General features: G+C 49.5%; 1 long non-coding RNA gene across 1 annotated transcript in view; it reads left to right on the top strand.

The window, feature by feature from the left end:
• LOC119967328 overlaps positions 1-19097 on the top strand; it is an 87256-nt gene that overhangs the window by 59696 nt on the left and 8463 nt on the right. The window contains exons 2-3 of the long non-coding RNA XR_005460961.1: positions 9794-9918; positions 15450-15579. This is a non-coding gene — a long non-coding RNA (uncharacterized LOC119967328). The remainder of the gene's footprint in view (positions 1-9793; positions 9919-15449; positions 15580-19097) is intronic.

Genomic DNA, 19097 nt, shown 5'->3' with positions numbered 1-19097 from the left:
CGGTAGATACCGGGAGATCCGACTTCTGGGCTCGCCACGCCTCACGAGATCTAATGTGATCTCGTGAGACATCGTAATGTGAATCCTGCTGATGGGATGGGATCACTTTCTGGCAAAACAGCATATTAGATTGCGATAACTAGTCTCACTCTAGTATGCATTCCTGAGATCTAACCAAGGTGTGGGATCTAATACCCTCGCCTTGGAGACCTTGGGTGAGAGCTGTTCAGTGCTGGTCTCCACAAATTGGAATGGCATTTGTGGGTGTCTCCCAGGGGACCGGAGGTCCCCAGGTGGTTGCCCTCTGGGCAGGGAGGTACCCTGGTACTAGCACCCTGCACATTCCCCGCTGAGGCCCCCAATCTACCCAGATGGGGTTAGATAGTGGTGTTTCCCGGTGCTCCGAGCTACGGGACTCTGTCCCCATTTGGGCAGATCGCACCCTATATCTCCCCCATTTGGGCAGATCGCACCATATATCTTTCTGTCTTTCTAAATTTTCTTCCTTGTTTAAGCCACCCTTTTAAATCTACGTCTCTGACCAAGCTCTCAGTCATTTGGCCAAAAATTTCCATGTGTGATTCAGTTTCAAATTTTGTTCCACGATACACTTGTAAAACATCTTAGCATGTTTTATTTTGTTAAATGTGATGATTACTGTTACTGTTGTTGAATGTTAGGTATTCATCCTGATTTATAGAGAATGTTGGTAGGTGAGTTACGAGGATGTGGCAAATTGAACTGTGACTGAGGGTACTGGTACAGTGGGTAAGATATGCCATTTAAAGATGTAGTCACCAACCTTGCCCGCTCATGTGAGGCCATTGAATATCTTGCAGCAACACATCCAGATCCTCAGGCTACACTCCTGGGATTTACCTCTGTAGTTGTCTCGTCCTGCTCCCTTTGCATTGTGTTTCTAGAATAAGAAGCGCACTTTAACACAACCTGTATCTTGTAATTCAGAAGAGATTATAAAATGGGATGTTAGTGGAATATGAGAAGGAAGATTAGATATGAGAATATCGTCATGTTTTATTTTTTTATTTGTTCATGGGATACGGGTGCTGCCAGCATTTATTGCCCATCTCTAACTACCCTTGATAAGATAGTGGTGAGCGGCCTTCTTGAACCTCTGTAGTCCATGTGGTGTAGGTACACCCAAAGTGTTGTCGGGAAGGAAATTCTAGGATTTTTATCAGTGACATTCAAGTCAGGATGGTGAGTTGTTTGGAGAAGAACTTGTAGGTTTTGGTGCTCCCATGCATCTATTGCTCTTCTCGGCAGGAGAGGTCAGGGATTTGGGTGGTGCTGCCGAAGTAGCCTTGACAAGTTGCCAATGCATCTTGTAGATAGCACACATTGTTGCCATTGTGCATCTGTTGCGGAGGAAGTGAATATTGAAGGTGGTGGATGGGGTACCAATTGAGGTCCTGGACGGTTGAGTGTTTTTGGAGCTGCGCTCATCCAGGCAATTGGGGAATGTTCTGTCATACTCCTGATTTGAGCCTTATAGAAGGTGGATAGGCTTTGGGAAATCAGGAGGTGAGTTATATGCCACAGAATTCCCAACCTCTGACCTGGTCTTGCAGCCACAGTATTTATATGACTGGTTCAGTTCAATTGAGTTTCTGGTCTATGGTTACCCCCAGGATGTTGAGAGTGGGGGATTCAGCAATGGTAATGTCATTGAATGTCAAAGGGAGTTGATTAGATTCTCTCTTGTTGGAGGTGATCATTGCCTGGCACTTGTACAGTGTAAGTGTAACTTGCCACTTATCGGAACAATCCTGGGCACTGTCCAGTGCATGTGTTAAATATGAACATAAAATCTGAGAAGTTGTGAATGGTGCTGAACATTGTGTAATCATAGCGATCATCCCCACTTCTGACTTCATGATGGAGAGACGGTCACTAGTGAAGCACCTGAAGATTGTGAGTCCTAAGGCACTACCCTGATGAAATGCTTCAGCAATTTCCTGTGACCAAGATGATTAACCTCCAATACTCACAACAATCTCTTTTGTGCAGTGTTTTCCCCCTGATTCCCATTGATTTAATTTTTACTGTGGCTCTTTGGTGCCTCATTGGATCAAATGCTGCCTTATGTCAAAGGAAGTCATTCTTACCTCAGCTCTTGAGTTCAGCTCTTTTGTCGAAAGACCAAGGCTATAATGAGGTCTGGAGTTGAGTGGCTTTGAGTGAGAAGGCTATTGCTGAGTGTGTTCTGCTCAATAGCAATGCCATCACTTTGCTGATGATTGAGAGTAGACCAATGTGGTGATAATTGGCTGGGTTGGATTTGTCTTGTTTTTTTTTCTGGACTGGGCAACTTGGGCAATCTTTTCAGATAGATGCTGGTGTTGTAACTGTTTGGGTAGGGGTGCAGCTAGTTCTGGAGCACACGTCTTCAGTACTACTGGCGGAAAGTTGTAAAGTTGATAGACATTGCAGTATCCAGTGCCTTCAACCATTTCTTGATATTACGTGGAGTGAATCGAATTGGCTGAAGACTGACAAGGTCTACAAAATTATATGGGGCTGAGACAGAGTGGATAGTCCCAGACTTTTTCCCAGGGTAGAGGGGTCAATTGCTAGGGGGCATAGGTTTAAGGTGCGAGGGCAAGGTTTAGAAGAGATGTGCGAGGACGTTTTTTATACAGAAGATAGTGTGTGCCTGGAACTCGCTGCCAGAGGAGATGGTGGAAGCAGGGACAATAGGGACGTTTAAGGTGCATCGTAACAAATACATGAATAGGATGGGATTAGAGGGATACGAATCCCGGAAGTGTTGAAGATTTTAGTTTAGACGGGCAGCATGCTCGGCGCACGCTTGGAGAACCAAAGGGCCTGTTAATGTGCTGTACCTTTCTTTGTTCTTTGTTCTTTGACATCTCTATTGTTGGGAACCTCAGGAGGAGTCTGAGATGGATCATCTATTCAGCATTTCTTAACAGACTTCAGCCTTGTCTTTTGTACTGATGTACTGGGTTCCCTATTATTGAGGATGGGGATAGTTGCCAAGCCACCTCCTCCATTTTGTTGTTTAATTGTTCACCACCATTCACGGCTGAATGTGGTAGGACTGCAGAACTTAGATCTGATCCATTGGTTGTGCGACTGTTTTTAAAAAATTACTTTGTGGGATGTGGCAAGACCAGAATTTGATGCCCACCCATAATCACCCTTGAACTGTGTAGCTTGTTGACCATCTCAGAGGGCAGTTAAGAATCAAGCAATTTACTGTGATTCTGCAGCCACATCTAGGCAGGACCAGGTGAGGATGGCAGATTTCCAACCCTAAAGGACATTAGTAAACCAGATAGGGTTTTATGACAATCAATTATAGTTTCATGATCACCATTGCTGACGCTAATTTTCAGTACCAGATTTTCCTGCTAATTGTATTGAAATTCCACCAGCTGTTGTGGTGGGATTTGAACTCTTGACCCCAGAGCATTAGCCTGGGTCACAGGATTTCTAGTTTGAGCTCAACCTAAATCCAATTCATCCGTCATCCCTCTTTGGTCTAAATTAGTTCACTGGAAGTGCCTGAACTTCACCCCCACTCCCCACCCCCTCACGGCATTTCCTACGACCTATAGAAAAAATGTTTTGTTCCTTTCTCAAAGTTACAAAGCCAATGCGCAAACCCTTAATTAATTTCCTTGCTCACTATAAAAAAACAATTTAAATTCAAATTGTTCCCCCATTAAGGGATAGAGTAGATCCAAACTGAGAAGAACAAGCGTTCCACCTCTCTACCTCCTTCTACGCCTTTAAGATCATCCTTAAGACCTACCTCTTTGATTATGTATTTGGTTATCTGTCTTAATACCTCCTTTTGTGGCTTGGTGACAAATTTATTTGATAACGTTCTTGTGAAGCAGCTTGGGACATCTTACTATGTTAAAACCATAATTAATTTAAATGAAAATTGTTTGTATTGCTTGAAATGTTTGCAGATTAGATGCTTTGTTGTTTTTTTGTTGGTGCCTATTCTAGATTTGGCTATTATTGTGCTTCATAAATTAAACATTTTATTCAACCTTGTAGGTTGTAATTTACATTAACATTGGAATGTTTTTTGATATTTAACAATGAGCATTGTGTGTCACGAGTCTGTTGCAGAGTGCTGGATGTTTCATTGCTGTTATTGGGTCAGTAAGTTTACTTTCTGTGCAGAATGTTTGTGGTTCGATTGCATGTGTGTTTTTTTTTGATTTGAGCCACAGGTCAAAGAACTATCATGTCATTAATTTAGCCACTGAGCCATTCGTCCTTGAACCAATCTCCATGCATGGTGTGCTGTTCAAGGTCATTTTCCCACTCACCTTATTAACTGGAGGTAGCCAACCTTGTATGTGATTAAAAACATTAAAATAATTTGCATCAATCGAGCACCTTCAGCATAAAAGCTTGTTCCAAGGTGATTCTCAAAAATCTGAGGAACACAAGTGCTGAGCCAATGAAAGAGGATTAGGAAAATGCTTGTTTAAAGAGGTGGGTTTTAACAGGAATCTCAAAAGACAAGATTGAGCTGACAGTGGCGTGCAGAGGGGGGGGGGGGGGGGGGGGGGGGGCGACGGTGCATTGGCCCCGGGCATCCATTGGATGGGGGCAGTGGCGTGCAGAGAATGGATCGCGCCTGCGCACCGTGGTCGGCCGGAGCGTGCCTGCGCACCGCGGTCGGCCGGAGCGCGCCTGCGCACCGCGGTCGCCACTGGTGAGGAGGCGGCTTTCCACTCGGCGGCTGGAGCGGGAACAGAAAGGGCGCAAATTCTCCCGAATCGACGGCAATGCCACCATGGGTGCGTTTTCTTTATTCTTTATCTTTATCTTTTGATCCATTTTAAAACTCTTCTCTGCACCCTCTCTATAGCTGTCAACTTACTAAACTGTCGTGCCCAGAATTTGACATTTGGGCCAGGGGCACCCATTTGGGACAGAACCAGTATTTTATAAAGATTCATCATGGCCTCTTAACTTTTGCCCTCTTACCCTTTATACTTAAAGCCCAGGGTCCTATAAATGGGAGATTCTCAGAGACTTGACTGCAAGCTGCTGGAGCTCGGATCTTGAACAGAGCTTTTATATCTGGATTTGGGGACCCTTTATGCACTGGCATAGTGCAAAAACAGGCCCCACATGACCAGGGTTTTGTGAAGAAGAAGGGATCTGGAAATGTGTCGACTGTGAAAATTATATTTGTGGAAATTGAGTGAAGTAATGCCGGTGTTTGATGAGACTTGGTGCTAAAGCTTTAGAGAAATGAAGATGGAATTTGATTTGAAGAAGTTCAACGTTTTGAAGGATATTGTGGCTGAAATGAATGCGATACGTGCTGAATGGGCTGACTGAGAAATGTGTGAGATATGTCTTTGTTTCTGCTATGTGTAATTTATCGGTCATATTATTGCAATTTTCCTGTTAATTCATGTTTAATTTACGTTGATTTTGGTGTGATTGCTAATATAAAAGTGAAGTCTTGTATATTGGTCTTAGTTGGGTTGTTTGTAGTTTGTTTCCACAAGGGTCATAACAGTATTTCCATGACGTTGCTGCTCTTATCCTTCTCCATGGGGGTTGCAGAGGAGGGAGGCACAACTTTCGAGACGAGTCTTTGGGGCATAAAATCAAGATTTGCCCCGGGCATCACCAGACCTCTGCAGGCCACTGGAGCTGGAGAAGTGGAGGAGTTTAGGGAAAAGAATTCCAGAGAGTAGGACTGAGACAGCTGAAGTCACAGTTGCCAGAGTGGCAAAAAGAGAGTGGGTGTGCATCTGGGTTCGAGAAAAGTTCAGAAAGAGGTGCAGAAGGAGGTGGGGGAGGTTAAAGAAATAGGGAGGGAAAGGCCAAAAACAAGGAGAAATTGAATGAGAAATATCCATTTGGCTCAAAAAACAAATTCCTTCCATGTATCATATGAGTACACATGCTATCTTGAACTCTACATTGCCTATTTACTCTGCTGAGTACTGCATCGGCAAAGTTCTTCCCTCGCCCCAAAGAAAAAGTTGGATCTCTTAGGTAAAAAATCGATAAGCTGTTATCAATACTTAAATGTTCATCCGTTGACTTTCTTGTCATTACATTTGGAGTTCAACAACAATAGGTCATTCCTTGTGCAGGGAAACATTTCGGGAACTCACGCAAAAAGAATGCAGGCTGCCTCACTTCACATCTCTCCCAAAATCCTGGGCTGGATCAAGGATTAGTGGGAAGCCAGAGAATTGGGAAGCCTTTAAAAGTGAGCAGAGGACAACTAAAAAAGAAATAGGGGGAGGGGGGGGTGGGAGGAGACAGAAGGTGAAATATGAGTGCAAGCTAGATAATAATGTGAAAAAAGATAGCAGAAGATGTTTTCAATATACAAAAGGTAAGTGAGAGGCAAAAATAGACATTGCACCACTGGAAAATGTGGTTGGAGAAGTAAAATAGGAAATAAAGAAATGGCAGAGGAACTGAACAGTTACTTTGCATCAGTCTTCATGGTGGAAGATACCAGTGGGATACCAGAACTTCAGGGACAGAGTTGAGTGTAGTGGCCATCACTGAGGAGAATGTTCTGGGAAAATGGAAAGGTCTGATGGTGGATAAATCATTTGAACTGGAGGAACTACATTGGAGGGTTCTAAAGAAGACAGCTGAGGAGAGTGTGGAGGCTTGGTGGTGATCTTTCAGGAATCACTGGAGGCAGAGAGGATCCCAGGACTGGAAAATGGCTGATGTGATACTACTGTTTAAGAAGGGAGGGAGACAGAAGATAGAAATTATAGGCCGGTTAGCCTGATTTTGTCATTGGTAAGATTTTAGAGTCCATTATTAAAGATGAGATTGCGGCGTGCTTGGAAGTGCATGATAAATGGACAGCAAGGTGGTGCAGTGGTTAGCACTGCAGCCTCACGGCGCTGAGGACCTGGATTCGATCCTGGCTCTGGGTCACTGTCCGTGTGGATTTTGCACATTCTCCTTGTTTCTGCGTGGGTCTCACCCCCACATCCAAAGATGTGCAGTGTAGGTGGATTTGCCATGCTAAATTACCCCTTAATTGGAATAAAAAGGTATTGACATTTCAAATTTTAAAAAAAGTGCATGACAAAATAGGACTGAGTCAGCACGGCTTTGTCAAGTGGAGGTCATGTCTGACAAATTTGTTAGAGTTCGTTGAGGAGGTAACAAAGAAGTCAGATGAAGGGGAACCAGTGGATGTGATCTATTTAGATTTCCAGAAGGCCTTTGACCAGTTGCTGTGTAGGAGGCTGTCAAAGTAACTTCACAATAACTCCATACTTGTGACAATAAAAGGTTATTATTAAAAACAAGTTAAGAGCCCATGGTGTTAAGGGTAAGATACTGGCATGGATAAAGGATTGGCCGACTGGCAGAAGGCAGAGAGTGGGTATAAAGGGGTTCTTTTCAGACGGCAGCCAATGAGCCAATGACTAGTGTGTGCCTGGTGCCTCGTGGTTGGGACCACAATGTTTCACAATACATATTAACTATCTGGAAGAAGGACCTGAGAGCACTGTTGCTAAATTTGCAGATGGTACAAAGATACACAGAGGGACAGATAATATTGAGGAAGCAGGGAGGCTGCAGAAGGACTTGGTCAGGTTATGAGAGTGGGCAAAAAAGTGGCAGATGGAATACAATGTGGAAAAATGTGAGTTTATGCACTTTTGTAGGAAGACGATTTTCTAAATTGAAAAAAGGCTTAGGGAATCAGAAGCACAAAGAGACTTAGGAGTTCCAGTTCAAGATTCTCTTCAGATTAATGCTTAAGTTCAGTCGGCAGTTAGGAAGGCAAATGCAATGTTAGCATTCATGTCGAGAGGGCTAGAATACAAGACCAGGGATGTACTTCTGAGGCTGTATAAGGCTCTGGAGTACTGTGAGCAGTTATGGGTCCCATATCTAAGAAAGGATGTGCTGGCCTTGGAAAGGGTCCTGAGGAAGTTCACAAGAATGATCCCTGGAATGAACAACATGTCATATGAGAAGCGGTTGAGGACTCTGAGTCTGTACTCATTGGAGTTCAGCAGGATTAAGGGGGGACCTTATCGAAACTTACTGAGAGGCCAGGACAGAGTGGGCGTGGAGATTATGTTTCCACGATTAGGAAAAAGTAGAACCCAAGGCACAGCCTCAGACTGAAAGGACGATCCTTTAAAACTGAGATAAGGAGGAATTTCTTCAGCTAAAGGGTGGTGAATCTGTTGAACACTTTACCGCAAAAGGCTGTGGAGACAAAATCATGAGTGTCTTTTAGATAGATAGGTTATTGATTTATAATGGAATCAGGGTTATGTGGAGAAGGCAGGAGAATGGGGACGAGAAACATCTCGGCAATGATTGAATGGTGGAGCAGACTTGATGGGCCGAATTACCTAATTCTGCTCCTATGTCTTATGGTTTTATAATTTAGGTGCTTAAAATCCTGTGTGATGATGTCAATGCGCAATCCCAATGTTAACTCACAGTTTTCCCTTAACATGGTAGGTGCTACGGGTGCCGAAGTCAGCAGCACACACCATTTAAAAAAAAAATTAATAATGGGCTTGTTAACGCACATATTACGCTGCCCATACCATAATGTGGTTGCTGCAGACAGGTGGGCAAGAATGAGGAGTCCACCTTTCCACCATCTGAGGTGAAAATGTAGGAAGGATGGAGTCAGTTGCCTCTTTTGGGGGTTTGCGCACTGGGTGGGGGGGGGGGGGGGGGGGGAGACACCCCACCCTCCCCCCAAGGTGATACCAGCTTTTGTGGCTCCCTGCCAGACCTTGAAGACCACCTTCCCCAGCCCTCTCACTTTCTATCCCTTGGGTGCCCAACCCATCTCTGCGCAAAAATCCCTTATTTACCGGGATCCACATCATCGAGGGCCAGCTTGAAGTCCCAGCAGAGTCCACTAATGAATTTTGGTGTTGTTGGGGCTACTTGAGCTGCTAACCAATCTAGCTATCACTGCAGGGCAGCCTTCTTTTAAACTGGTCAGCATGGGAGGGCAAAGACTAGGCCGTCCTGCCATAAACTTCAATCCTTTGACTCAGCCTCCAATCAATCTACACCCCACCCACCCCTGACTCAAGACTTGATTGGCTGACCACCCGACCACAAATCATTCCCCATTAGGCTAACAAACACACCCATTACCCACCCCCACCAAACAATTATCCTTGACCAACAATCCCACCCCACCACAGTAAATTGGGAGATTATTTGTGAATACGGATAGCAACCCTTTATGAAGCCATTAACATCATTTGGTATCATGGAGGCCAGGTAATGACTGACAAGTTTTTTGGCTGCTATTTTCTGTTCTGAGATATAAATTAAGGTGGCTGGAGTGGAAATGAGCATGATATCCACTCAGAGGTGGGTCGGCTGACCACAGGCGATCTCATGCTGTTCAGCTCATCATATATGAATGCACAAGGAGCATGACACATCTTGAGGCAGGGCAGACAGGAATTCAGCATCCCTGTCATTAGTTCATGGGGTCAAAGGTCCTGGCACCCAGACAGTCATTCGCTCACTGCAAGAGAAGAGCTCTGTAAGTGCAAGCTAGCAAGGATGTCAGACACAATTTTGGTTTACAGGACCCTATAGCAGATGAGACATGTGGACTGAAAGTGTGCCAGCCACTTCACGCTCCCAATGTTATATCAGTTGTAGGACATCCCACTTGTTCATCATTCACTGGGAAGGACTCAGGAGCCACCATAGGCATGCATTCTCCCAGACTGCTCCTATTGGGAAGATATTCAATCCTTCTCTTTTTCTGCAGGACAAGAACATCCATAACAAAAGGGGGCATTCCAAGACTGGTGGTGACATGCCAGCTATTAGAATTCTAACCAGCCTCGAGGAGGAGGTTGCAAGGGGAGGAACAGGAGCAAGCCTGTGCCAAAGGTAAGACAGGACTCCCCCAGGAAGTATGGGCGAGATTCTCCGGACTCACGACGGGTCGGAGAATAGCGGGCGTCGGAAATTTTTACGGCGACGCTGTTCCGACGCCCTCCCGCTATTCTCCGAACCCCGCAAATTGTCGGAGTCGCGTTTCCCGACAAACGCCTCCTTCCCGCCCCTGACACGACCAGAATCGCCACTGAGAGCCCCCCCGCTATTCACCGGCCCGGATGGGCCGAAGTCCCGACGTCATGGCGCCCTGTTTGGACGTCGTGAAACACACCTGCTTTTTAAATTCGTCAACCAGTCGGCCTGGCTGACGACTGCTTGGAGGAGGTCAGGGCACCACTCTGCGCACCGCTCAGCGCACCGTTCAGCGCACCGCTCGAGTCTGGCCACAACGGGGAAGGCATCCCTGGGAACGGGAGGGGGTCCAGAGCGGGGGCAGTGGGGGGGAGACGGGGGAGGCAGTGGGGGAGACGGAGGTGGCAGTGGGGGAGACGGAGGGGGCAGTGGGGGAGACGGAGGTGGCAGTGGGGGAGACGGAGGGGGCAGTGGGGGAAGACGGGGGAGGCAGTGGGGGAGACGGAGGGGGCAGTGGGGGAGACGGAGGGGGCAGTGGGGGAGACGGAGGGGGCAGTGGGGGAAGACGGGGGAGGCAGTGGGGGAGACGGAGGGGGCAGTGGGGGGCGACGGAGGGGGGGGTTAGGTAGAGAGTGAGCCGTCCAACCCCGTAACAAAATGTCTGCCACCATGCCATGGTGTGCAGGTGACGAGGACACGGCCGCTGGTTCCCCTGTGGCTTCCGGCCACAGGCCACTGACGCACCCGTGAGGAGGCCATAGTTTACTGGCCGTTGGATGCAGAAAGTGACCAGGGGTTAGGCTGACCGCGTGTCAGCAGCGCGACCAGGCCACCGGGACACACTGGTATCCCATGGCTGGCGGCTGCCGAGGTGTCGACTAACGTCCGTCTAACATGTCCCGTTTCTCTGCCCCCCACCACCCTTCTGTAGGTTAGCACGATGCATGGGAACAGAACGGCTATGTTCTGCGCAGTGGTTGGGGCAGCTCTACTGGATTAGGAGATGCAGCAGCATCCACACCCACAACCTGCAGTGGCTGCAGGGCCAGCTGCAGCAGCAGAGGGAAGGGCCGAGGAGTTGCCAGTCGTCGAGCAGCATGGGGGGGGAGGAGGAGGAGGAGGAGGAAGAGGAAGAGGAGAGAGTGAGGGTGCAGCCACGGCGTCAGAGGCGACGACCAAAGCCGAGGGTGTACCGTGTCCGGGTCTCTTTCCTAACAATGCCGGACATCACCTGCAGGAGAAGACTCCGGCTGAGTAGGCAGACGGTGATACATATCTGCGAACTCCTGTCGCACCTCGCCCCACGTGGAACGGGGGGAGGACACGCGATCCCGGTAGCCATCAAGGTGACGGTCGCTCTGAACTTCTATGCTACCGGCTCCTTCCAGTCTCCGAGCGGGGACGTCTCTGGGATCTCCCAGTCATCGGTGCACAGGTGCATCCGGGATGTGACCGACGCCCTCTATGCCATCGCCGATCGCTACATCACCTTTCCCGAGGACCGAGCAAGTCAAGACTCACGAGCCCGTGGATTTGCCAGTGTGGCCGGGATACCGAGGGTTCAGGGGTCAATCGACTGTGTTCACATCCCCATGCGCCCGCCTGCTGTGGACAGGGACGTGTTCACAAACAGGAGGGGGACATACTCCATTAATGTCCAGGTGGTATGCGACCCCCACATGAGGTTCATGAACGTCTGTGCAAGGTTCCCAGGGAGTGTGCATGACTCCTACATACTGGCACAGTCGTTCATCCCTGCGATGTTTGAGGGACGTCCCCCCCGGCTGAGGGGCTGGTTGCTAGGTGACAGGGGTTATCCGCTGAGGTCTTGGCTGATGACGCCGATACGGAGGCCTCAGACCAATGCGGAAACACGATACAACGAGGCCCATGCAGCAACCAGGGGTGTGGTGGAGCGCTGCCTTGGCCTCCTGAAGATGAGATTCAGGTGCCTGGACCGCTCCGGAGGGGCCCTGCAGTACCAGGCCGACAGGGTCGCTCGCATTGTAGTGGTCTGCTGTGCGCTGCACAACATCGCGATGCAGAGGGGAGATGACCTGTTGCAGGAGGCGGAGGGAGAAGCTAGTGGCAGTGGTGCCAGCACAGAGGAGGAGGAGGAGGAGGAGGAGGAGGAGGAGGAGGAGGAGGACGCTGGCGGAGTGGCGGGCGCAGCACGCAGACACGACCCAGGTGCTGGTGATGTCCAGGAGGCGGCACGACGGACCCGGCAAGGACGGCGGGCACGCGACGCCATGGTGGCAGCACGGTTCACGCATCGCATGTGACGTCCCCGATGAACACCAAACCACCACCTGCATCGCTAGTCATGCAGAGGGTCACCACACAACTGCCCCCACCACAACCCCCCCCCCCCCCCCCCCCCCCCCTCAGTGTACACTGCTCCACTTCGACATGACGCTTATCACTGGGTCCAGACGGAATGGCACAACATTGATGGCTGTGTCAGCGGGTGTGATCAGTGCCATGTGGAATGATGACAGCCCGCTCTGCGAAGAGCTGTGAGCTCAGAATCGTTAGAGAGAGTCTGACCCATGGCAATAGCTGAACCATCCACCTTGGTGGCCGCTGAGTTCATCACTGACACTCCATCACGTGCCCGCGTGGGCTAGCTGTGGGAGGGGGGTAGGGGCAGGGACTGCACACCCGGCACCGAGGTTTCACCACCCGTCACCCCCAGCGACACTCGGTCACCATCACGATTCCTGTGGCTGTGGAACAATCACACGGTATTACAAGTAAGGTGGAACAGTGCGTTTAATATTAACAATTATTTACAGGTGCCCTAGCCCCTACAACTAAACTGTGCCCTTCACCCGTGCCAACTTACTCAGTGTCTATCTTAGTTGCCTTACGGGCCCTACCACTACGTCTAAGTGAATCCCCAGATGATACAGCAGGAGTGGAGGAGGATTGCTGCGAATCGCCCCCCTCGACTCGTTTCTCCTTGGCCAAGCGTTTCCTGGGGCGACCCGGCCTTGATGGGCCAGGCTGCTCTGCGGGCGTCTCGGGTGACATTGTGCCACCCTGCTCTGCCTGCTGCCCACCCGATGCACCAGGGATGGGACGGGGGGAGGCCGAGAATTCCGGGACGTCCCGTGATGGAGTTAATGGGACGGGCCCCGAAACCTCCTCCTCCCTCGGGGAGCCCGGTGGCCCCCGGGCCTCACTTTGGGACAGAGGTGCGAGCGGGGAGGTTCCCCGTCGCACCACCGACACCTGGCGCTGCCAGTCCTGGAGGCCTGCAACGGTATCCACCAGGATCCGAAGGTTTGCAGAGACGGAGTCCAGGGAGTTAGACATTCCCGCCAGGGACTGTGCGATCTCAACCTGATTGTGCACGACGCCATCCAGCACATGTGTCAGGCGGTTGATGCTCTCGGCGACTGACTGCTGCGACTGGCCAATGACCTGCTGAGACTCGGCCATGGCCCGCAGGGCGCCGGCAATGTCGGTTTGGCTCTGGCACATTGCTGCCTGTGAGAGGGCAACCCTGTCCAGGGCCGAGGATGACGCGTGCACATTAATCCCAACGTCTTGCATAACCTGACCCATTGCCTCCACCGCGGATGCCACCCGTGCGGTGTCGGACTGGGTCTCTGCCATGAGCGGCACCACTCCCTGCTCTTGGACGCGGATCGACTCCTCTAACAGCGTCTGCAGAGTCTGAAAGGAAGCCCTCATCCCGTCATTGTTTCCCTGGGTTTCCTGAGGCATCGGCTGTGCGGGTGGGTTGAGAAACTCCAGGAACTCCGAAAACGTCTGGGAGCCAGCTGCATCCTGGGCCTGGTCTGGCCTCCGCGAGTCCGGGCCCTCTGTTGCTCCGACCTCCACCTGCTGTACCTGCTCATCTGTGATGTGCCAACCAGACTGTGCCCCAGGAGACTCATCACTAAATAGGCCCGCCGGGGTGTGTATCTCTGGGATGATGGAAGTGGTGGGAGAAAGCAGTGCCGCAAGCCCGACGCTCTCAATGGTTAGGTCCTCGTCCAGGGTGTGGGGCCGCTCAGCGACAGGAGGGTTGTCCCTGGCCATTTCTAGTGGTGGTGGTGGACTTCGAACCCTCTGTGCGTCCTGGCCCGCAGATTGGGTTGGGGCAGATAGGGCTGCCCGCTGATCGGGCACCCTCTGTTGTGAGGCCCCGGGTGAGGTGGCGGCAGATTCCTGTCTCCGTCTGCAGCCAGACGGCCCTGGTCGTTCGGCATCACGTCCTAGGGAAGAGAATGAGACGGGTTATTTCGATTTGCTCGGCAGGCCGCTGGACGGTCCCAGTGGGCAGGGTGTGTGAAGGGACAGAGGATGGGGAGGTGTCCCAGTGGGCAGGGTGTGTGAAGGGACAGAGGATGGGGAGGTGTCCCAGTGGGCAGGGTGTGTGAAGGGACAGAGGATGGGGGGGGGGGAGGGTGTTTGTCAGGGAGGGTTGTCTCACTTGCTGCAGTTCCGCCAACCTCGCATTGCGCGATATCGCGGGTGGCAGACCCCCCAACAAGGTCCAGTGCCCTCTGTTCAAAGGTGCTGAGGGGGTGCATGTTGGGCGAACCCCCTCCAGTCTTGTGTCGCTCACGGTGGTTATGACCGGCCTTGGCCTGTTGGGGGAGGAAACATAGGTAGATCATTACAAAACGGTAGGTATCAGAAGTCCGTTCTGATACTGGCACAGTTTGGGGGGGGGGGCAAGTTGTCATCAGATGATTGCATCTCTCCTCGGGGCCAGAGCGCTGGGTCTGTGACAACTTTGTGAACCACCCTCAAATAACTCTGCCCCAATCCCTCTCCCCCCCCCCCCCCCCCCCCCCCCCCCGGGCAGTTAAGGGGGAGGGATGGTTGTGACTAGGGGGCACCCTCATGGCACTTACCCTGGCAGACCTGGTGAGGTCGTGTAGCTTCTTTCGGCACTGCTCTGCTGAGCGAGGGGTCTGCCCCACAGCACTGACGGCAGCAGCCACGTCACGCCAGGCCTGGCGTACCGTGCTGGCAGGTTGGCGATGCCCTCTCCGCGGGCGGATGATGCCCCTCCTCTGCTCCACGGCATCGAGCAGCGCCTCGACGTCTGCATCAATAAAGCGAGGTACAGCTCGCCTAGGCTCCGACATCCTGCCCGACAGATTCTGTGGTCGCCCGCGCCTTTTTACGGCGTCGGGCGGCGTCACATGGGCGGGTTCGTGTCGTCGTCGCGTTCCCTCGTCATCACGCACGTAATTGACGCGGCCGCGCTGCTAGCCCATTTCCAGGAAGTGAATCGGTCGGGAAATGAAGCCTTCGCGACCGTCGTAAAACGGTCCCGATTTTTACGACCGTTTGCCGACTTTCCGCGGGTGCGGAGAATTTCGCCCTATGTCTCTAGCCTGCGTTGCCAGATGTCCTGACAGAGTGAAACATAGATAAGTGAGCTTGCTTAGGCATCCACTAAACCTTTCTCTTTTCTATTCCAGGTACCAACAAGAAAAGGGGAAGGAAAAGAAGGGAGACCACTAACAGAACCATCTCCAAACCAACCTCAAATGATGCGCATCTTAGGAGGGAACATGATGGCGTTCTATCATGCCAAAGTCATTCACCTCAGTGGGTGCAAGTTGTCAAGAAAGCTTGGGGTCACTATCTGTTGAGCACATCACTGACAGGGGTCTGTAGCTGGAGGAGGAAGTGATAGCTGATGTTCTGACACTTGTGTGACTGCTGGAGACCAGGCCCCTGGTCTTTACCATGCAGAAGACAAGCCTCCGAACTCAGCCCTAAGAGATGTGTTGGAGATGCAGGGACAGGGAGGGGAACTTCACTGTGGCATATCATTCCATGCAGCCTGCCATCCAGAAGAAGATCTATTTATGACAACTCTTTGTTTTCTGTTAGCTAGGCAATCTTTTATCCATGCCAATATGTTATACCTATATAGGGGGCTGTGATCTTTTACAATTTATATAAATCATAGAATTTATCAGCAGAAGGAGGCCATTCAGCCCATCAAGTCTGCACCGGCCCCTGGAAAAAGCACCCTACTTAAGCCCACACCTCCACCCTATCCCCATAACCCAGTAACCCCACCTATTTTTTGGACACTAAAGGACAATTTAGCATGGCCAATCCACCTAACCTGCACATCTTTGGACTGTGGGAGGAAACCGGAGCACCCGGAGGAAACCCATGTGCACATGGGGAGAACGTGCAGATACTGCACAGACAATCGAACCTGGGAGCCTTGAGTTGTGAAGCAACAGTGCTAACCACTGTGCTACATGCCGCCCAGGTGACTTGTATGAAGGGACTGAAGGTATTGTTACATAATTTGCTTACGGCATAAAGATAGGCTGGAAAGTAAATTGTGAAGTGGACATGAGGAGGCTACAAAGAGACATAGATAGGCTAAGTGAGTGGGCAAAAGTATAGTGAATGGATCATAATATGGGCAAATGGGAAATACTCCATTTTTGCAGGAGAATAAAAAGACGCTTATTATCTAAATTGTGAGAGATTACAGAGCTCTGAGGGATCTGGGTGTCCCTGGTGAATAAATCACAAAGATAAGTATGTACGTACAGCAAGTAATTAGGACAGTTAATAGAATGTTATAATTTATTGTGAGGGGAAGTGATAGCAATGACTTGCTCACGGAAGTTCAGTTTGGGTTCCACCAGGATCACTGAGCTCTTGACCTCATTACAGTATTGGTTCAAACAAGCTGAATGCCAGAGGTGAGGTGAGAGTGACTGCCCTTGACATCAAGGCAGTATTTTATTTTTTAATTTAGAGTATCCAATTCATTTTTTCCAATTAAGGGGCAATTTAGCATGGCCAATCCACCTACCCTGCACATCTTTTGGGTTGTGGGGGCGAAACCCACGCAAACACGGAGAGAATGTGCAAACTCCACACTGACAGTGACCCAGAGCCGGGGTCGAACCTGGGACCTTGGTGCCATGAGGGAACTGTGCTAACCACTTGCGCCACCATGCTGCCCTCTCAAGGCAGTATTTGATCGAGTATGGCATCAAGGATCCCTTGCAAAGCTGGTGTCAATGGGAATCAGGGGAAATTTTCTGCTGGTTGGAGTCATACCTTGCACAATGGAAGATAGTTGTGGTGGTTGGAGATCAATTATCTCAGCTCCAGGACATCACTGCAGGAGTTCCTCAGTGTAGTGTCTGAGGTTCAAACATCTGCAACTAATTTAACAATGCTCTTCCATCCATCATAAAGTCAGAAGTGGGAATGTTCGCAGATGTCTGAATAATGTTCTGCACCATTCGCCCGTCCTCAGAAAATGATGCAGTCCGTATGCAAATGCAGCAAGACCTGTACAATATCCAGGCTTGGGCTGACAAGTGGCAAGTTATATTCACACCACACAGATATCAGGCAATGACCATTTCCTACAAGAGAGGATCTAAACATTGCTCCTTGACATTCAATGGCATTACCATTGCTGAAACCCCCACAATCAACATCCTGGGGCTTACCATTGTGGGGACATATTGAAACCAAGTTTTGAAAATATTGTAACTGTGGGTAAGTCAAATAAAGAATTAGTTGGGTTGTAGGTGAAATACAAGCTGATATTGTTCTGAGTCAAGGTCAGATTATATATTTTCAGTTTGGCGGAGATAAAAGTGAAATGTTACACCAGCCTTTCAGGATCCAGACGGCAAATGTGCGCAGCCAGTAAGTTAGATACCATTGTGAGTGCTGGTATGGAGCACCATTCAGAAGTCACAATTCATAACTTGTTAGCCATTTAGGGGCAGAGAGGTGGGGCGGGACCACAGAGTGCAAGTAAAAATGCATGTGGTGCTCTCTCTCTTCTTCGATCTCTTTCCATTGTTCTTTCTTTTACCCTGCTGGGTTTTTGTTTCTTTTGTTTGTATTTGAATGTGTACGAATCAAGTTTTGCAATAAACTCAATCGCAAACTACCACCGGACCCTGTCTCTTATTAAAAAGTAAGAGATCCGACAATTTGGCGCTGCAAACAGGGTTGCTAGAGGGAAAAGGATCCGGAGATCTGGATATTGGACCTATATCGAGCCCTGGAGGTAAAGACACCTCTTTATTAAAAGATGTCCTCGGTCGTTGTTTAGACTCAGTAACCTTCTTACGCAACCTCAAGCATTTCTGGTACGGTAGTTGGCTCAAGCCCCTAACAGATGTCTGGATTTCGGAGGTATACTGGATAGATATACCGGCCTGGCTTCCATAAAGAAACAAAATTACGAGTCAATCACAACATGATTGTGCATTGACCACTGAAAGAACATCTGAGGGGCAACATGGTGGCACAGTGGGTAGCACTGCAGCTGCACGGTGGTGAGATCCTAGGTTCAATCCCGGCTCTGGGTCACAGTCCATGTGGAGTTTGCACATTCTCCCATGTTTGCGTGGGTTTCGCCCCCACAATCCAAAGATGTGCAGGGTAGGTGGATTGGCCACACTAAATTGCCCCTTAATTGGAAAAGTGAATTGGGTACTCTAAATTGATTTTTAAAAAAGAACATCTGAGGGAAGTAAGCAAACAGTTAAAAAAGAAAAAACTAAAATCGGAAAAGTTAGAAGCCGAATTAAAAGAACTTAAGTCCAAAATCAAGAAAATTAAGACTGAAATAAACTCCGAAATAAAAGAACTTAAGAAACAATTACGCAAAGAACCAGTAAAAGTTCCGAAACATCCCTCGGATTGCCCACGAGTAAGTCATCCTATTTGTACCCTTGCCTAGAAGAAATAGGAGCAGGACAGCGAAAAATGCAGTTACGCGAAGCCGGTCTCGAACCAATTCTGAGTCCTCTAGCAGAGAAAGTAGTTCAGTGGAGGAACCACCCTCGGTGCGGCTCAATTTTCTGAAGAAAAAAACGGGTTCAAATTGAGTCAGAAGAAACTACTGACGAAGGTGGCAAGAAAACAATTGAAGTTAAATACGCCCAGTATTTACACCCTGTCCCAGCGGACCCGGAAGAAATTTATAAAGGGTCTAAAAAATTGCCACACGCCAAGAAAGGGGGAGTGAAAACATGGGAACAGTTAGAATGCTTAAAGGGCATTTATAATCTGCACCTGTGGGATGGGGTATGGATCCTGACGGTAATGGTACTCAG

The sequence above is a fragment of the Scyliorhinus canicula genome, chromosome 6, assembly GCF_902713615.1.
Source record: "Scyliorhinus canicula chromosome 6, sScyCan1.1, whole genome shotgun sequence".
Lineage (NCBI taxonomy): Eukaryota > Metazoa > Chordata > Chondrichthyes > Carcharhiniformes > Scyliorhinidae > Scyliorhinus > Scyliorhinus canicula.
Note: the sequence above shows the minus strand (reverse complement) of the source record. Positions and strands in the feature narration are given on the sequence as shown.